The sequence below is a fragment of the Canis aureus genome, chromosome 35 (assembly GCF_053574225.1).
Source record: "Canis aureus isolate CA01 chromosome 35, VMU_Caureus_v.1.0, whole genome shotgun sequence".
NCBI lineage: Eukaryota > Metazoa > Chordata > Mammalia > Carnivora > Canidae > Canis > Canis aureus.
Window position 1 is genome coordinate 19,552,542 of NC_135645.1, and position 18,823 is coordinate 19,571,364.

Here is an 18,823-nt window from a genome sequence, read left to right on the forward strand (position 1 = left end):
GGGCTTGGTGTAATTTTGGTTAAAGTATGTAAGGTAGATGGAATAAAGGTTTTCCAAAGACATTCATGTTCTTACCGCCAGAGCTTGTGAATATGTTACCTTACATGACAGAAGAGACTTTGCAGATGTGATTAGGTATCTTGAGATGGGAAGATAATACTGGATTATCTGGGTGGGCCCAATGTATCACAAGAGTCTTTATAATAGGGAGACAAGAGGATCAGGGAGGGAGTTGATGTGATAGCCAAAATACAGTCAGAGAGAGAATTTAAAGATGTTACACTGGTGGCTTTGAGGATGGAAAAAAAGGACATAAGCCAAGGAATGCAAGTAGCCTCACGAAGTTGGAATACACAAAGAAGCTGATTCTCCCCTAGGGCCTCCAGAAAGAATACAGCCCTGTTAATTCCTTGATTTTAGACCAGTAAGACCCATTTTTAACTTTTGACCTCAGAAATCTAAGATACTGAATTTGAGTTAAGATACTAAGTTTGTGGTACTTTATTACACCACCAACCAAAAAACAAGTACAATGTATTATTCTGAAAATAAGTCTTTTCCTGAGAACTATATAATAAAAGAATATTGCTGTAGATACTTTCATGTGATAGATGGCTGAACAATCCTCTATTCTTTTATATATCTTCCAAAGGCAAGCTATTTCTTATAATTTTTGCTTTAAAAGAAGAAAAAAGAATAATGCCTATAATTTTGGTGTTAATTTTCAACTGGGTGGATGATGATACTACTTAATGAACAAGGAAGATGGGATAAGAGCTGTTGTGGTTTGGTAATTAATTAGCTCCTTTTTGGCTGTATTAACTTTGAGATGTATATTAGATCAAGGCTGCTCCATGAATCATTTATTGATCAGTGACAAGGTAAGCACAGAAATTATGAGTAAGAATTTATAATATTTATATCAACTTGAGAGATCTTATATCCCATGTGGTGAGTAAATTTGTCACATTTAACTGTGTGTTGACCAGTTTTTCTGCTGTCAAATTCATATGATGAGTTGCATGGGGTATCAGCTACATACTGGTTATACACTGTAAGAACACATTACAACATGTGATAATTTAACTTGATAATTGTAACCCAGATATGTGTAAATTTGTTGGTTTTTTTTTTTTTGGAAATGTGTAAATTTGAAACCCATTTTTTGTGCCAAAAGAATTTAAATGCTGTTATAACTGCATAGGATGAATTATTGGAATTGCTACTGATGAAAGACTAGAGATGAATTTTCAAGATGGAAAATTTCCCATTTCCATCAGCCTACATTTGTGAGACTGGTTTCTCTATTAGATGTTATTGAGGCAAACAATAGAAACACTTTATGTATATATACATCATCCCCTGAAATAGAATTATAATTGATCCAACATAGACTAAAGAAGAAGCTAACTTAATCATTATGTTAAAAACTTTAAATGTTGGTATACTTGTTTATTCAAAGTCTAGCAGTAGAAAATGTAACATGGGGGATTGCTATTTAACTTTTAATTTTTGTTTAGTGATGATTTAGAATTTAAAAAAATTATTCAAGTTTTGAAGCAACTATTAATCACCTATATGCACACAAAATAAGTCAAAGAAAGACAAATACCATATGAATTCACTCATATGTGGAATTTAAGAAACAAAACAGATGAACATATGGGAGGGCAGGAAAAGAGAGAGAGAGAGGGAAACGAGCCATAAGAATACCATAAGAGACTGTTAAAGGCAGAGAACAAACTCAGGGTTGATGGAGGCGTGGGGAGAGATGGAGGATGGACTAGATGGGTCATGTGCATTAAGGAGGGTACTTGTTATGATGAGTTCTGGGTGTTGAATGTAAATGATGAATCCCTTAATTCTTCTCCTGAAACCAACATTTCACTGTATGTTAACTCACTAGAATTTAAATAAGAATTTGTAAAAAAAAAAAAAAAAAAATATATATATATATATATATATATATATATATATATCGGCATGATCAAGAATTAAATTGTGTATAGGGTCATAGGACTTGTTAAGATCATCTAGAAATAGATGTGGGTTAAGTGGAAAAGGGAATTCATCATAGACCCTCAGCCAAACCACAAGTAGAGGTCAAATAGAGGAGATGGAAACTCCAGTAAATGAGCATGGAAAGAAGTGATTAGGGATATCTGATGGAAAAGCAGGAATAGGATGTCACTGAAACCAAATACTGAAAGATTCCAAAGTAGAAGGAATAAGGTCAACTCCATATTTTTTTTAAAGAATTCTTTATTATTTTGAGAAAGAGAAAGTGGGAGAGCTGAGGGAGAGAAAGAATCTCAAGCAGACTCCCCACTGAGCTCAGAGCCAGAAGTGGGGCTCAATCTCCCAACCCTGAGATCATGACCTGTACTGAAAACAAGAGTTGGATACTTAACCAACTAAGCCACCCAGGTGCCCTTCAACCCTATAAAATTTGAACATAAGATTAAGATGCAGACAAAAATATGACCATTGGATTTGGTAACATTAAAGTCCTTGGAGATTTTCTCAGATGGTAAAAGTAGAGGCTTTAATGTAGTGATTTGGAGAGAGATATAAAATTAGGAGATGAAATAAGTTTTGTTGTAACAACATATAGAAAAATGGAACCATAATTGGATGGAGACACGGAACCAAGGGTGCGTATGTGTGTGTTGATAGAATATTAATCAAGATATGTGTGTACCCTCATGGGAATAATTCTCATAGTGAGAGATAAATTGATAAGAAAAGAGGTAGTTATAGAAAAAGGAAAAAGGGAATGGAAGTTAGCATACAACTGGTTGTCTTGCCCTTTGATACAAGATGTGATACTGTAATTATAGCGAAAAAAAAAAAAAGAAGGTAGAGCGTATGGAATAGGTACTAATAACCAACAATTACAGATAAACATAATAAACAGTGTGACAAGAAATTTATTCAGGCAAAAAAAATAAGAAAGCAAAATAGTTCAAGTATTATTAATAGATAATTCAACTGGGAACAAAAAAAAATACTTTCCATTTCCCTGATTATTAAGCAAGATAATATCCTGCTTCTATCATGCATTTCCAATATAATATCAACAAAAGCATTTCCCATAAATAAATTTCTTTCTATTTCCATAGTTAATATATGGAAAAAAGTCAATGTTCAAATAAAAATCAAATAGTTCCACTACTATCATGTTTTCCCTGAATCATTGCATATGAGTATTTCTACCATGTTGTATTGCCAAAAAAACTAAACCCAAATAGGAAAAGACTCTTTTCATGTTACTGTTTATGGGGTAACTGCTCTACTGTTTGCTTTGACTCATTTTCCACTTCCAAAAATATCAGATAATGTGCCTTTGCCTCTACCTATTGCTTCCAGTGAGAGGTTTTCTGCTCCCTGAGCACCTGTGGACAGGACGCAATTTCATAAGCATATTCCTGACTTTTCTGTCACTGATGAAAAGAGAACACACTCAAAAAGAAAGCGAGAGAGAGAGAATACTTTTTAGAGGTTTTCTTAGCTTGATGTTTTCTTTTATTTATTTTATTGCTAGGGGGGGAAATGCAAAACACACAGACAGTAAAAAGGCCTCCTGTGTGACTCTTAACTCCTCTATATTTTTCACTTAGGTCTTATACCTACAGTACACAGAGAACCAGACTGAAATCCCTCTACTCAGAGAAAAACCTTATTTAGATCCGTGGGGCATTTTTTTTTAAGAAAAGCATTTCAGAGGGAAGGTGGGGAGGAAATGGATGACTTTCAGATGCTGCCTCGGAGTCCTGCATCTGTGGAGCAAGTGGTGGCGAGGTGGAGGGTGGATACTGAGATGCTGACCTCTCCTCTCTCCTCCTTTCCCTCCCGCTGCCAGACCTCACTGCGGATGTCACCTAGAGTGATAATAAGGTATAGGGTTCAGGTTGGAGATGCAAACTGCAACCAGTGGTGGAGGAAGGTGGGAGGAGGCCTTAGCCAGGGTTTGGGCTGTGGCTACACTCAAGAAATGTCTTTAGCCAGAAAGCAGTTGCACCATCCTCTAAAGTATGTCACACTTAGGATACAAGGAGAGCATAACAAAAAATGGTATATTTTTGAACACCGATTTTTATGATCTCTTCAAAAATAGGTATATTGATTCTGTTGTTGTTGTTGTTAATAATATATTTGGATTGAGCACAGGTTTTTTAAAAAATATTTTGTTTAAATTCAATTTGCCGCGACACCTGGGTCGCTTAGCAGTTGAATGTCTGCCTTTGGCTCGAGGTATGATCCTGGGGTCCTGGAATCAAGTCCTGCATTGGGCTTCCCGTGGGGATCCTGCTTCTCCCCCTGCCTGTGTCTCTGCCTCTCTCTGTGTGTCTCTCATGAATAAATAAGTTTTTAAAAATCTTTAAATTCAGTTTGCCAACATGTAGTATCACACCCAGTGCTCATCCCATCAAGTGTCCCCCTTAATGCCCATCACTCAGCTGAGTACTTTTAAGTACATTTCTCATAGCCCCAGAACACCCCCAGGTTATAAGCAGATCCAGACAAGTAGAGGGACAGGCCCAAACCAAGAATGTAAAAACCAATGATATGTCTGTTCCATAGTTGAGGCATCTGGAATGAAATAAAATACACTTTGGTTATATTGTGTAATAAAAGGGGGTATGCAGAGATCTGTCCCCCTCTCCTTTTCATGTGTCAATCATTCTAAAACTCCACCATGGGAAAATAAATAATTATGTTAATATGTTTTCTTTCACAAAAATGAAACGAAATTATTACGTTGGTATATTCCTTTAGCTTAGTAATATTTTTTGAGGGGCACCTGGGTGGCTCAGTGGTTGAGCATCTGCCTTTGGCTCAGGTCATGATCCTGAAGTCACGGGATCGAGTCCCACATCAGGCTCCCTGCAGGGAGCCTGCTTCTCCTTCTGCCTATGTCTCTGCTTCTCTCTACATATCTCTCATGAATAAAGAAATAAAATCTTTAAAAATAACAATAATAATATTTTTGAAATTTGATAGGGTAAGCTCTCCTCCTTGCATTTTTTAGAATTATATTAGCAATTTTTGGACTATTCTTTAGTATGAATTGCAACAGAGTTTGTCATAATCCATGAAAAATCTAGTTGCCATATTGCTTGTAAGCATATTGAGATTGTAAATTAAGTTTGAGAGAATTGCATTTGTCCCCTCATTGGTCTTTCCATTCACTTGCTCCACTTTTAAGGTCTTTTTTAGTATCTTTATTTGAACTTTGGTAATTTTCTTCCTTTTTAGTAAATGAGTGTTTTGTGTTTATATCACTAAAAAAAAAAAATACTCCGTTAAAACCAGATTTTTGGGATGCCTCGGTGGCTCAGCGGTTAAGCATCTGCCTTTGGCTCAGGGTGTGATCTGGGGTTCCGGGATCGAGTCCCACATCAGGCTCCCTGCGAGGAGCCTGCTTCTCCCTCTGCCTGTGTCTCTGCCTCTCTCTGTGTGTCTCTCATGAATGAATAAATAAAATCTTTAAAAGAAAAAAAAATATGTTTGACTAATACAAGCTACTGATAGGTATTTAATCATTCTTCAATTGATCCTCATGATATTTATATATTTTTTAAAGTATTCCTGTAACATATTTATGTTTCTTTTTGAGCTAGAATGTCTTTGTTCAGTTGAGTCCTCTGTAATTAAAATTACTTTAAGGATGGAAATATTATCTGAGCTAGTCAATTCCTAGGTATTTTAAGTAAACATTTATACATAAATATATTTAAAGCAAAAGTGGAAGCAATCCTACTATATATATTCTTTTGAAACTCATTTTTTCCCTTAGCAGTATACTATGGGCTTTTTTCATTATCTGCACACATTCTATAACATCATTTTAAAGGTTGCATGATATTCCATTGAGTCTTTTGATACTTGGAACATTTTTACTCTTCAAATGTCCTACATTCAAATACAAACACAGGCAGAGAAACATCTTAGATCATTATCAATACACATCTTATATGGAATTAAGTTTTCAGACTCTTTCTGATAATCACAGCAGGCTGAGAGTAATTCCTAGGGAGTGCTACTTAAGGTAGGTGTTTGGACAAAGGCGGGATTTGGGCAGTGGCTACCTCACAGGAATAGAGAGCACAGGCAGAGAAGGTGAAGAGAGGGTGCCAAACAACAGAAGAACCCACTTGATGATTTGAACAAGGACCCACTTTGGAGGGAGAGATCCTAGGTAGAGTGTAGAGCTTAACCTAGAAGCTAAGCAACAGAGCTGAGTGATATTTAGGGCAAAGAGAACACGCTCACTTCTCTTCCTAGGCTTTGTGAAAACTTAATGCTGTTGAATGTCTAAAGTGTTCTGAAACTCTTCTCTGGTCTCTCAGTTGGACAATACGGCTTGACTTCCAGGGTGAGACACATTCTTCCGATTCGCTGCCCTCCTCCTTACACTTTTGTCTGGGAGGAGGATGTGAAGAGACTCAGAGAAGGCATTGCAAACATTGTGATTGTTGACTTCTTAATGGACTTGGTGACTGGTTGATCCAAGTGATAAAGCAAAGAGGAACCAAGAAAATCTTCCAGCTCCTTACCCATTTTGGTCTGTTCAACCTCACTTTCTGTTAATTCTAATCCCAATCTTATAAACCAACTATACCAGACCACCAGATACACACATCAAAGTGTTTGTCAACCACATTCCCTTCATTTGTTCTGTTCTACCCATCAACTGGGCCCGCTTCCTGCCCCCACGCCATTAACACCCATGGCTTACTCATTCTTCAAGGCCCAGATTAAGCTCTTGCTTCATTAGAAAACTTTCCTGACAGCACCTACTTACAAAAAAATCTTCTAAGTTCAAAATTCCATTTTACCTACTAACTGTGTGTTGCCGAATAATAATTCTAACAATGTGTAATTCAATATTAACTTCATCTCTAGTGGTTTGTACTACACAACCTGACATTTAATCTGTCACCTAATTATAAATTCTTTTGTTGAATGATACAAAAGAAACAAACTTTCTTGCATTTCCACATGGCCTAGGATGGGTATATATATATATATCAAGCAGTTACTGCACTGCTACTCTGTTGAGTGTCCAGGCTGAAATTTCAGATTATTCATCAATATCTATTTTTTTTAATTTCCTCTACTTTTTAGGGTCTGGGCACAGAGCTACACTCCATTTCCAAGCTTCTTGCATTTGGGTGGGGCTCTGTGACTAAGTTGTGGCCATGAAAATGATATATGCCATTTCCAGATATGGTTCATAAAAACTTCCCATGCACTCACACACAATCCCTCATTCTCTCCTCTTATTGTAACCAGCTTGGAGGTCACTCATAGGTGATGACATTGAGAACTGGATCCCTAAGTCACCACTTAAAGGAGGCCCACCCTGAAATATTACCCAAGCATCTGCCAACTTAACATCTGTACTGGATTTTTTGTGGGTAAGAAACAAACTAATTTTGCTAAGCTCCTGAGATTTTTGTGTTGTTTGATACAGCTGTTAGCATCTGTTATTTTACTCAGAGATGCTACACAAAAATTATATAAGGTTCTACACTTGAACAGCCCAAAGTCTAAGTATACAGTTGGTTTTTTAAAAGAGAAAACATGTATTTTAAGGTTTCGTGTTACTAAATTCTAATTTGTCATTCTAGTAACCTGAGTAATTCTCAAAAGTAAAAATGGCACAAATCAATAACCTCTTTATATTTGTTGGCAAGAACGCTGTATGGCAATAACTTTGTTTTTGTTTTCTACATGTCAGTCAGAACTATATAATACAGGTAGTGATCAAGGCTTATTAAAATTTCTCAATGGAAATGCTTGCTTTTATTTGGTAAATATGATTCAATTTTGCCTTAAGAAAACCGAGTAATCTTTCCATTGCTAGTCACGTTTGTATAACTCTGTGTGCATAGATAGCATGTTATAAAAATAAATTAGATGATACAGCAGAGCACACATCTTAATGATGTGTTCCTCTTCTGTTAACTGTCTATTTATATTAAGTGGGAAGCAGAGAATGATTTAACATTTAAAAATATTAAATGTTGTTAGTATGAAGCAATGTTCTGAAGTCAAAATTTTTTAGAATATCCTAGGTGCTTTCATCTTTTGAAGGCTTAAAATCCACTTGAAAATGGCTCTTTTATTTCTGTCACCTTAGTGGTAAAGAGGGCAGGGTCCACAAATTAAATTTGTCCTTGAAAATTGGTAAGAAAGTGAAGCAGAGGTGTTTGAGATGCAGCACATACCTGCTATGCGCTAGCACACAGCTGTCGTGGGTCTTTCTCTGGGAAAAAAAGAAAGACCAAGATTATGATCATAACCTTGAATTATCATCACCTGTGGTATTGGTGGCTTATCTACCTGTAAGAACACTTATGAGTTTTAGGTATAAATAATTCTTACATTTATCAAGAATCAGGAAAGCATAATTTTACTTCCTTCTATCAAAGAAGGCTAACATATTCTTTTTTATGTGCTCTTCAAGCATGCAGTGCATTAAGTCTTCATATCATGATAATATTTCCATTTCATAGGTTTAGCTATAGCAGTATAGCTTAATCATTTGTGAGTTTATCATTTTATTTTGTGTCAATTGTCAGCCACATGAATATAAAGTATCTTTTATAATAATTCTGGTTTTAATTGCTGGGGTTTTTTTTATTCATATTTCCTTCCTTGTTTTTTTTCACCTGTCCTTTACTAACCTTGATAGTTTTGTACCTCATTTTCATGTTCTAATATCCTTCAATGTGTTCCACAAGTTCTACAGTTGTAAAACTACTATATGGGTGAATGTGTGCATGTGTATAGATGTATGTATGAATACACACACAGATGTTTGTAAATATAGCACTTTTCATTGCTATGATTTTATTTATCCTACATACCCTTTCATTTCATGAATACTTAATGGATGTCTTCTATTTGCCTATTAATATGCCTACTAATCCCCATTAATAATATCCCTTTAATATTGGTTATCCAAAGATGAGCCTTGATTTCATAGGACTTACTGTCCAAAGAGGGAGACAATCATTAAAAAAATAATTGTGCAAATAAATGTAAATGGATTATTTGATGCTCTAGCTGTATCTCAAGGAAGCATTTGATTTGATCTAACCAGAGAGATCAGAGAACAGCTTCCCTGAGGACAAGTGTGAGCTAAGATATTGGAAGAAAGAATCAGAAAGTTGGAAAAAAAAGTGCAAAGGTCCTGTGACCCACAAGATACACTGGAATTGCTGAAAGGAGCCCACTCTGACTGGAGTATAGAGATCAGAAAAGGGAATTGTAATGTGAGTTGATACTGGAAAAATCAGCTGAAACCAGACCAGGTAGGAGACTATAGACTGACTGCATTAGGAAACTTTATCTTAAAAGCACTAGTAAGCCATCCAGTAGTTTTAAGAGAGAAGTGGTATGATCAAGGTTTCATTAGAAATTATCTCTGAGGAGGCTGAAAGGAGAGAGTAGGTATCACCTCCCCTCCATATCACTAGCTCATCTCCTGAAGCGTCAGGCTGTAATCACCTCACAGATACAAATAAAAATCTTTTACTTGGCTCTGGCCTCTCATATCCTCCAGGCATCTCATAAATGAACACTTAACTGATAATCAGGCCCCAGCTGGTATCTGAGTAATAGGGAGCCATCGCAAGTCTGTAGGGAGCGGCACATCCCATGAACTGAACAATGGCCAGTTTCCCCACAAGAGCTGTGGATCATTGATTGAAAGTTAATGCTGCTAAGCTGCCCTCATGCTTGGGAGCAGCTGCATTAGCAGGACCTCTTTCCTGAGCTTTCTTTGGATGTTTCAGACTCTGCTGAGCTGATGGAAATGAAGTCCATAACTTCAGCTATGGTCATTAACCTCCTGCTTTGAGTTTTTGCTAATCATTAACATGTCATTTGTGTTTCACTTTAAAGATAGGCTTTGAGCCTGGGGAGCCAGGACTTCAGTGCAGTGGGGACCAAGTATGGAAAGGGGAAAAATGAATGGCAATGGCAATGACAAAACTGTCCTGGTCATCTGAGAGGAAACAAAACATAATCTCCTTCTAAACAATACAGGTGGTACTAGGATTTGTATTATGGAAATGTGAGGACAGGTGCTGTTTCCCAGGAGGAAAAGTGGTTACGATAGCTGAGAACTGTCACCATGTCCCATAGCTATTGAATAATTTAGCCCAAGGAAGAAAAACATGAAAATGTTTAGGAGATCTCTAGCTTCACCTCCCACTTGAGTACAAAATGTGGATTTAGCATGAAATTGTTGACATCAGTTGAGTGCATCAAGCATTTTTAATCAAGCTCTGTATTAATCAATCTCATTCCTCCCAAATGATCTAAGAACCATACCTCTCTCATTGTTTTCTAGTTACTGTCATCAAATCGTCATAATTAGTGCAACCTCATAGTCTACGGTTTGCAGAATTTGTTCCCTATGTGCTCTCCAAAGCTTTCTTCCTATTCTAGACTTTCCATCCTTCCAGCCCCTGGCTAAGTCCACCATCTCCACAAAGACTCCCCTGATGGTAGCTGCCCAAAAAGCATAGCCTCCACTATGAACTCAGTAACCTGTATTCAGTATTTGTGTACTTGTTACAATGCTTTTATTTTTTTTAATGCTTTTATTATTATTTAAGTCCTGTATATTATTTGGTAGCAAATCTCAACCTCCCCAAGTCAATGTAATCTCTTTGGTGTTGGACCCCCTAAGTGGAATCATATATTCACTGTTGTTCAATGAACAAAGTTTAAGCTCTCTGGATCTGAGAGGGATCAGAACAGTCCCTTTGCTCTCATTGGTTTCAAGAGTGGGAATTTCATATCAAATTTCATAACAGGTCTTTGTTAATTTTTACCTTCTTTTTCTTAAGCTGTGTATTTGGGCACTAAATTTAATTTTCTCAAATAAGTGTTGCTAGAAGCTTAGATCTGCTTTGCCCATATTCTTTCATTTGCACAATTTAAGTATGCTCTTCATTATATATGCCTTCATGTATTTTTAAAATTTTATATTTATTTCATTTTTTTAATAATTATATGGGAAGAATGTGGAATTCTTTATTAAATTTATCTTTGGTTGATAAAGAATCCCACACATTTATCTTGTTAATTAGGCTTTACTGGTGTAAAATAATATGACTTGAAAATAATATGGATTTATCATATAGACTATCTAAAATGAATAGTCATTAATGTCATCCATAAAAGGATGAGGAATGAACAAAAAGAATTAAAAAAGACAAATGTAGCATGATACCTTAATAGTTATAAATACTGAGAACTATTTTTATCTTGATTATGTATGTCATTTTTCAAATAACAAAAGCTCTACTATCTCAGTCTTTCATATGAGGCATATATTATTATAAATATTATTTAACTTCACTTAAAAAATTAACAATACAACAAATCAAGCCTCATTTACTCTTAACTTAGCAAAATGAGTTTTCCTTAGGTATAATGTAAAATCCAGACCGTAATAATTTTCCTCCACTACAAAAATAAAAAAAGCTCTTGTGTATACTTTTATATCAGAAAATATATTTGATGGATGATCAACCTCATTTTTAAAATATATTTATTTTTCTACAATGTGCTAAAAATAGTTTCAAAGCTAAAAAGCATGACAAATCACATCTATTTCTTATTTGGAAAAAGGCTCTTGCATTATTGCATTTTTACACAATTGTCATCAGTCAAAACTACTTTTTCTTCTAGCGAACAACACTTGTCTTTATCCATGTGTCGGCTGCTGGCAGAGCTGACATTTTATTTGTTGGCTGATTTCCCATATGCATTACCTTTGTGCACTGTTCCTTCTTTGACTGCTTAATAATCCACTGTATATTTTATTTGTAACCTGACTAAGAGCAGGTATTTATAGCATTGTTATGATACAGAAAATTCCACTGAAAATACCATAAAATGATGCCCTGGAAAACCTATTTTTATCCATGGAACTTAAATCACTTGATATAATAATCTTGTTTTTTCTAAAATAGAGAAGATGATAAAATCTGAACTTTTTTTAATATTAAAAATGTATCATAATAAAAAAAATAGACACCTAAGTTAGCATACTTCTGAGGATAGAGATTTAAAATTAATTCGACTAGTTTTCTGAGAAATGGGATTAAGGTTGGGGGATAATTGTAATTAAAATGGAAGACTCTGCCTCTGAATGCTTACACATAAGATTGTACTCAGCACCTTCAGATGTTTTCTCCTTCTGCTAATGCACATCAGAGGAGGGGATACCTAGCAGCCAGTTAACTACTCTGTCTGAAAGCTGACATTGGATATGGGGTGTACTTGGCAGGGAAGGCTTGCTGTTTCTAAAATTAGCTGTCTGTGAAGTAAAAACTGAACTGTGTTATGTGATAGTAGACTAGGGTGGCATTCTACAGTAATCTCGAATTTCTTTGGGACAAAATAGTATTTCTTGGCCTTGTTCTGTGTTTCTACAGAATGAAAGATTCAGTTTATATTATTCTAAGATCTTCTTAGATATTAAGCCTCTCTTTTGATTCTGTGTTAATTATATTTAGATACAGTAATATATACCATCTATGATTACAGATTATCAACCAAAATTTTCTAGTAGTGTTGAGCAGATTTCTTGACTTTTCTTTGGCTATTTTTGTTGAAGCCCAGGATATTTGCAGAAAGTACAAGGGATCAAGGATATCTCAGATGGATGTAAGCTATCAGGGGCTTGGAGATTAAGCTTTGAAAAATGTACCCGATAGCTGGCTACTGGAGTAGTCATACCCATCTGAAACTTTGACTCAGGCCTTCTATTATCCCTTCTATTCACAGGTGGGAAAGAAAGAGCAAACTAGAGCAACATACTTGTGAATCGTATCTAATAGGTGATAAACTTTAAAAAAAAATCAAAACTATCATCCTTGGTATTCTAACATGAAGAGTTCTTGACAAAGTAACTTCAAATCTCTAGGCCTCAGTCTTGTCTTGTCTTTTCTTTTCTTTTCTTTTCTTTTCTTTTCTCTTCTTTTTTTCTTTTCTTTTCTTTTCTTTTCTTTTCTTTTCTTTTCTTTTCTTTTCTTTTCTTTCTTTTCTTTTCTTTTCTTTTTTCTTTTCTTTTCTTTTCTTTCTTTTCTTTTCTTTTCTTTTCTCTTTTCTTTTCTTTTCTTTTCTTTTCTTTTCTTTTCTTTTCTTTTCTTTTCTTTTCAAGATTTTATTTGTTTATTCATGAGAATACACAGAGAGGAGAGAGAGAGAGGCAGAGACACAGGCAGAGAGAGAAGCAGGCTCCATGCAGGGAGCCTGATGTGGGACTCAATCCCGGGTCTCCAGGATCAGGCCCTGGGCTGAAGACAGCACTAAACCGCTGAGCCACCCGGGCTGCCCTAGGCCTCAGTAGTTTCATGTGTAAAACACTGAATGATACATGTTGAAAAGACACACTAAAATCCCTTCTAACGTTAATACCTTCATTGGCTGGAACACCGACTCTTCTAAGTCTTATAAAGATTAATGACCCTTAGACCTAGGTTTCCACGGGGTATGCATCGCACAGAAAAGAAAGAGGAACATACAGTCCAAGGAGGGAGTCAAAGTATGGGGATTATTACGATTACAATAATATCTACAGCTACATGTATTGGTCTGGTATGTCTGAGTTTTAGTGTTTACATGTATCAGCACATTTGGTCATCCTCTAAACTCTTTAACATAATTACTACAAGTAATACTTCCCTTTTTGCAGAAAAGGAGAGTGAAATTCAGGAAAGCTATTTACTTAGAAAATAATGGCATATTAGAATCAATACACACTTGATTTCTACACAGATCTCACATTTAACATTTATGGAAAATATCTGAATAGCATGCCAAGTTTGCAGATTTCTGGTCTCCACCTCTCGTTTAATAGGTTTACGTGAGGCCCAATATTCTCCACCATTACCTAACTTCTTATGTGATTTTGATGCATACTGTGAAGAATATTGCCCTATACCTTTCATGTGGGCCAAATATCATTTTCTTTTTCTTCTCTTTCAGCCTTAAAAATAGGCTACATTTCATGTGCTGACACCTCATATATATATATGTAGGTAATATACATATATATATATATGTAGTATTTCTGAAAGGCAGTTTATCAGAGGTATGGTATTACTTCCTCTTATTATAATTCTTTTTTAGTTTTTGTGTTATAATACCAAACAAATCATGCTTTACTTGGTTGATAATCTCATAAAAATATATTACATCTCACTGCATAGCAAAAAAGGAAAGAAAGAAAAAAAGAAAGAAAGCTTAGCATCCAAGGCAATCATCAATGCTTTTTCTGACTCTGTTTCTATAATAGCTCCCTCAGATATGGTCATGTGTATTTCAGTGCCCCTCCATTTCATGCTAGTGATGGCATGATGTCACACTGCTTATATTGAGATTATGCACAATAGGACTTTGTTTAATACAGAGTTAACCAAGTGGATCACAGAATAAGGTATAGGCCTCATTGGGTTGTCCAAAACCATTTAACTCCTCTGAACTGAATCAGAAGACAATCCATTTTACCTTAACTGTAAGTCTTGATCTTTTATGGGGAAGGAGTTGGACATTGTTAATAAGCAGATTGTTCTGTTATTCATCAGTATCAAAAGGGCTGGTTATAATTCTGAAAAGATTAGAATCCCCAAAGAATAAATTGGCCTTCCTTCTGAGCATAGTTTGTCAGGTGAATAATACATTGACCTCACACAAATTGAATTCTTCGGGAAGTAGATGGTAAGTGAAAGATAGAATAACTAAAAAAAAAAATTTAAAGGCATATCATACACACATGTATAATAACAAAATTCTCTGCACAAATATGCTTATTTTTACATTACTAATGTTTGCATCATGTACACATAAACATTTTAGTACAGGATTAAATATGCTTACTGAACTTACAAAATAATGCCTACTGAACTTTATTGGAAATTAAATGCATTTTCAAGGATAATTTTAACCCTATTTGATTTCTAGTGTTTGCAGTGTCAGAAATTAACCCAAGCTAAAACATGAAATGCCATTGTATGCTGAGTCTTGCTGCTTTGCACTCTTCTCCCCTTCAGTTTGTAATACTTGTGTTCATTGGAAATCCAAGAAATGGAGTTATCCTTCCTGAAAAGAATGCGCCTTGCTATCACCTCAAAAAAAGGTAAAGGAAGGCCAAAAACATTTAAAGGCAACACGTTTCATGTGTTTCTTCGTAACCCTAACATCCTGAGGAAGTCAAGACATGAGAGGGAGACCAAAACCACACACCCCACAGCATGGCAGTTTTCAAGGAATGTTTCAAGATGCCAGGGGGAGGTGAGGGCTGTCTTCATTGTGCATGCATGGAGTCTAGAGTCCAGCCCTAGCATCTTGAAACCCTGCAGAGTATCTGTACCCCCAACAAGCAACAGAAGCAAAGCTAGCAGACATTAAGGGACTAATTACAAGGCTCAGAACAGAAGCTACTCAGAACCAGGGAGAAGAGAAGACTAGAGAGGGCTCCCCAACTGTGCTTTGTGTAAAACTTGGAACCAGAGCCTGAAAATGGTAGAGATGAACAGAAAAGCCTAGTCATGACTAAGGTTGAATTTCCCACCAACCCAGTAGAATTGAGTCATGGAATCCATTTAAATTAACTACATAAAAAAAAATAAAATAAAATAAAATAAAAATAAAAAAATAATAAAAAAATAAATTAACTACATAAATAAAAATGGATAATGTGTTGTTTCTTGCATCTCAGAGTTCACCGATTAAGATTTACTTGTTTTTCCACACAGTGTTCCTTATGCACACTCTTTAATTCGTGATCCATTATAAATTTATATGATGCATTTATAACCAAGAATAAAAACAACTTTAGGCTTTGCAGCAATCAAAATCATCAGAGTGGCCAGTGTTCAGCTGAAGGATAAACCACTGAATGAATTAGTTGTAGTCATGTTATCTGATCTTTAATGACCATTGCACATGCTCATTCATAGTGAAGTAGAATTTTTGCAGGTGGATTCATTTTCAAATGAAAACTATTTTAATAGTTATTTATTTTTAGTAGTAGACATTAAAATTGCAACCATTTTTGAGAACTCCTAAATTTATCATCTATGCTGAATTCTTAATTTTAGAATCCATAGAATTTAAGGTGATATTAGACCTTTAGTTATTTGTTTACACTCTTCCTGTATAGGTATTTCTTTTCTCCGCAATAAGTGCGTTAGTGCCTTAAGGGCATATATAATATCTTCAACTACTGAATCCTTCATAACACCCTTCCAGTAACATTTATTAAATATTTTATAGCGATCTTTGGACTATACTTATGTTTAAAATTAAAACTTCTAAACCTTAATTGAGAGAGATAATTGACTTGTCGCTTTATCTTCTTGGAAAGGCCATTTCAGCTCAGCAGAATGATTTTTAAAATGAAGATAACATTAGGGAGAATTTGCTTCTCTGAAATTAAATGTCTTAGTTATATATGCCCCATCTTTCTCAAATATAAGCAGCGTGAGGTTCCAAGCTACTAAATATTTGCTGTATTTGTTCATCTATTTAGTCATTTTCTGAAAAGTTACCATCCGTTAAAGAAAAAGTGACTCTCATCTTTAAAAACTATGTTGTGTCAATGTCCTAACAATTACACGGTCTCCTTCCACACCCACACCCACCCCCCGTACACTCATCTAAATGTCCATTCTCTTTCTGTCTTTTCTAACTCTCTAGGAACTCCATCTCCAAATGATAACTCACAGAATAAAAAGTGCACCTTCCCCAATGTTAAGTGGTAAAAATAGCCTTTGGTGTAGAGGGTTAGCTGGATCCTTTTGATGTTTTGACTTCCTTGTGAGGCTATACACACTGATACAACTTTAAGTGGTAGCAAGTTTTATTCTGTGTTCCTTTCTTATTGACACTAATGGACACCTTGGATGTTTGACCTGACTTAGATACTTACAGAGAGCCCTGATGGAAAGCTTATTATATGGTGCTACTCTCTTGGCTTTGATGTTCTGTAAACCATGTGTCCGATTGCTTTTAGGGGAAAAGTTCAAACTCTCTGCACTTTAGACATAAGTGAATTCTCTCTGAGATTCAGATTTTAGTCCTGAATCACAAAGTGTATAAGGGGTATATAGCAACTAAAGATTATTTCTAAATCCTGAAAATGTAGGTTATGTTTATACCTCATATTTAACAGTACATTTTGAGAATTGATGCTCTTAGGATTTCATTGAGAATGTGTCATCCCTCTACCACAGGGTTTTTGTTTGTTTGTTTGTTTTGTTTTGTTTTTCTGTTTCTTTGAGTCCCTTTCAATATAGGGAGAGAATAGGTTTTATTGGTAAATAAACCCATGATAATGTCATCTATTTCACTATCTGTTAACCTCAGATTATGACAGAATTTCTGTTCGGTCACTGAAAGTGCAAGTTAACTCTCTTGAAAAGGAATTTTAAACAATAAGATTATCTCCTTAATAATGTATTTTTAATTCAGTAGTTTAGAGTGAAGGATGCTTTTCTTCTATAGAAACAATGTTGTATATGGTAGTGAGATTTCTAGCCTATCTACAAAAGTTGGCTCAATCATTCATAGTATATCAAAAAGAAGCTTATAAAATGCATTTATCATAATGGATCCTCCTTCCTAGGGATAGTGAAGAAGAGAAATAATAGAGTATGTACCTTTTTACTGGATACCAGGCCAACTTTAGAACACAATTTTTAAAGAGGCAAAGATTAATTTTCCTACAACCATCTCTCTCCTGAATGGCAGATACCTTGTACCCATGTTACTACACCCTAGCTTGTACAAGTGGCAGACACTATTAATAAATCCCCAACTTTTTTTCATGATGAACTCATATTGGCCTTCAGAATCCTCAATATAGTGACCCAAGCTTTGACAATGCATTCATTTGTCGGATTATTAAACAGGATCTCAAAAAAAGACACTCTGGCCTAACAGTAATAATGTTTGAGTTGACAATACATTACAAGAAGTAAGAAGGTACGAACCTAGTGATGGATTACTGAAAATCAATGATAGGAATGGATAAACAGCTTCAAGTATGTTAACCTTTTGGGGATGGATCAATTGTCTCATAATTATATATAATGGATGACACTATACAATTTATTAGTTCTTCTCTTTAAGACAAAGTTAAATCCATCAGTAACACCTAGTTATTTTTAAGTACTAATTAATATGACTAAAAGTGTCATGGAACAATAGAATGTCATCGATTAAATTGTAGGATTTAAAAAATAAATAAATAAATAAAAATTGTAGGATTTTTCTTGCTACAGAGCTTGTAAGATGCCTAGCATGGTGCCTGACACAGACTAAGTATTCAATATTTTTCTTCCTTTTTTAACTTGCCTTTTATTCAAATAATCCAATTCAAGTTCACTCTGCGTTTTTTCTTAACAGATTGATTAAGGATATTACATAGGATGTTTCTGTTAATATAAAAAAATGGATGGCAGAAAAGTAATAGTAAGATATATGTGTGTTTATTAAGTATCCACTTAGAGAGGAGTTGGGCTTCCTGCCCATCTGGCATCCAGAGCAACAGCCAAACCAATACTGTTGTTACTTGAGAGGGTCACAGAGAGTTCAGGTATACAGAGAGCCCATGTCCAAGCCATATGCACAGGGTGGGTTATTCTCAGCATAGCCTTTCATAGAAGATCTTAGTTTATAGCCACTGATAAGAAGGAACTTTATTTTAAGAGGATTAAGGCTAGAATTATTTGTTCATGATGATTGCCAGGATAGCAAAAATTTTCTCCCAGATCCTGATAGATGA

The 18,823-nt window shown here is 35.3% G+C and overlaps 1 long non-coding RNA gene across 2 annotated transcripts in view; it reads right to left on the minus strand.

The window, feature by feature from the left end:
• Positions 1-3,516: 3,516 nt before the first annotated feature.
• Positions 3,517-18,823, minus strand: part of LOC144305035 (uncharacterized) — a 49,986-nt gene continuing 34,679 nt past the window's right edge. For both annotated transcript variants that reach the window (XR_013372055.1, XR_013372054.1), the window contains 2 exons: positions 8,238-8,275; positions 3,517-3,881 (listed from right to left, as the gene is read on the minus strand). This is a non-coding gene — a long non-coding RNA (uncharacterized LOC144305035). The remainder of the gene's footprint in view (positions 3,882-8,237; positions 8,276-18,823) is intronic.